The following is a 2,500-nucleotide window of genomic DNA, read 5'->3' on the forward strand; positions in this document are numbered from 1 at the left end:
ACCCTCAAAATCTAATAACTGGCCAACCCGTTTGATACCTGCTCTATCAAAAGACCCGCTAAACATGCTTTCCCTCCTCCCAGGAGGATCAGAGAGCATGTCAGGGTTAAAACGTAAAGGCATTTGCCCTAGCTGCCACAAGGAGCAAGGGGCCGCAACTACAAACGGCCGCAGTCTAGCCCACGCCTCAAACACTTCCCTCTCAAAAGGCGGGACCCGATCCAGGGCAGTCCGCTGGGGAAGCATACACAAATTATAGACACCATACTCACCCAACTTTTCAACATGCGAAGCGAAAAAATCCTTCCACGCCGCATCGAATCCGGTGTCGAGGAACTTTTTTATCAATTTGAGACGCAGCGCATTCTTCCTAACTACCAAGTCGATCAGTTTAAGCCCTCCCCGATCATACTGACCAACCAAAACATTGTGTGCCACAGGTGCCCTCTCTCGCCGCCAGATTAATTTACTAACAGCAATGCTAAACTTATTTGCAAACACCCCCGGTAAGTCATACACAGCAAGAGCATGAACAAGTTTAGACAAACACAGTGCATTTACCACCAACACCCTACCTTTTAAGTGAAGACCACGCATTTTCCACAGATTCATTCGGGTGCACACACTGCTATACAAGCCAGACCACAAACAATCCCGACAGGTCACCTCATCCCTACCCAAGGGCACACCAAGAACCCTATAAGAATCCCCTGCATCCCTGACGCCCCAAACATTCGGCGGGGCCACGATGCCCCCGCAGTAGGACACAGACGTCTTTTCGAAATTTATCTTTGCTCCTGAGGCAAGGCAATAAACGTTCAGGGTGTGGAGAGCAACATTGAGGCTCCCCACATCGCGCAAAACCAAATTGGTGTCATCCGCATATTGAAAGATCTTATATTCCTTACCAGATGGACTCACAATTCCGTGCACAGCCCCATCCCTCTTGAGCATAGCGGCCAAAGGCTCGGCCACTATACTATAGAGGAGTGCACTCAAAGGACACCCCTGCCTTACCGACCTCCGCAAAGGGAAGCTATCCGACAGGAGTCCATTGCATTTTACACGGCTGACCGCACTGGAATACAAAAGTTTAATCCAGTTCACGAAGCCATTTTTAAAACCAAATTTCTCCAAAACAAGGTAAAGAAAACAATGCTCAACCCTATCAAATGCTTTACTGAAATCAACTGAAACATGAATCCCCCCAGAGACATGCATCTCCTTCAACAAAAACTTTAGGGAGAGTATCGTGTCAGAAATGTCCCGTCCCGGGACACAATACGCCTGTGTACTGGCAACCACTTTACCAATCACACCTTTCAACCTATGTGCTAATACTTTTGCCAGTATTTTATAATCGGTGTTAAGGAGACTTATTGGTCTGTAATTGGCCAGGCACCGCTTATCACCCTTCTTAAAGATCAAAGTCACAATACTAAGAGAAAAGGAGTCCGAAACCCGACCCTCTCTCTCAATATCGCCATACAGAGTATGGAGAATCGGGGCTAACCTGTGAGCGAAAGCACTATAAAACTCTGCGCTCAAACCATCCTCTCCTGGACTCCTACAGGCATTGAGACCCCTAATTGCTGCAGAAACCTCTGCCAAAGAAATAGGCGCGTCACAGCTGTCAGCGTCACTAGGGCTCAGAGACCCATCAAGCGCACCTAAAGCCTGACTACAGCTTACCTCGTTGATCCCTTCCCCATCAAACAAATCTGCATAAAACCTACCTACAATATCCAAAATCTCATCCAAATCACTATGACACCTGCCTGACTCATCCAACAGGCCATCCAAGTATAGCTTGCTCTGCCTGGACTTCTCTAAACCAAAAAAGAAAGCTGTGGAGCGCTCGCCCTCTACCGCATACTGGGCCCTGGATCTAAGTGCCGCCCCTCTAGCACGACTAACCTGTATAGTCCTGAGCTCTTCCTGCAGCACCAGATACTCAGGATCTACCGGGCCTAAACCAGAGGTGGCGGCAAGTCCCTGGAGGTGGCTCCGGACCGTGTGCTCCCTGATGGACTCCTCCCACCTCCTCTGCTTACTATAACGTAGGCACAGCTTTTTAATTTTAGCCTTTGCCTGCTCCCACCAATCAACCAAAGAGTCACAAATTCCCATTTCATCATCAAAACAATCAAAAAGGTGCTCCATCTTATTTACAAAAGTGGGGTCGGCAAGCAGCATATTATTAAAAACCCAGACCCCCCCATTCCTCTTACCACCCAGGAAGTCAAGTTTGACGGAAAAAAGGGAGTGATCGCTCCAGCCCACACATGCATAGGAGCTGCCACCGATGTACTTCCATAAAGCACTCGAAACAAAACACAGATCTATCCGAGACTGGAGGAGGACCCCCTGCACCACCTGACGCCGGGAATAGTCCCTTTTCAGGGGGTTGAGACCTCTCCAGACCTCGGACAAATCAGCAGCCACTGCAGCATCAATCAAAAAACTTCGACTAACGTCATTCCTGAATGTGTTGTTCGGA

This window comes from Vanacampus margaritifer, chromosome 2, assembly GCF_051991255.1.
Source record: "Vanacampus margaritifer isolate UIUO_Vmar chromosome 2, RoL_Vmar_1.0, whole genome shotgun sequence".
NCBI classification, from domain to species: Eukaryota; Metazoa; Chordata; class Actinopteri; order Syngnathiformes; family Syngnathidae; genus Vanacampus; species Vanacampus margaritifer.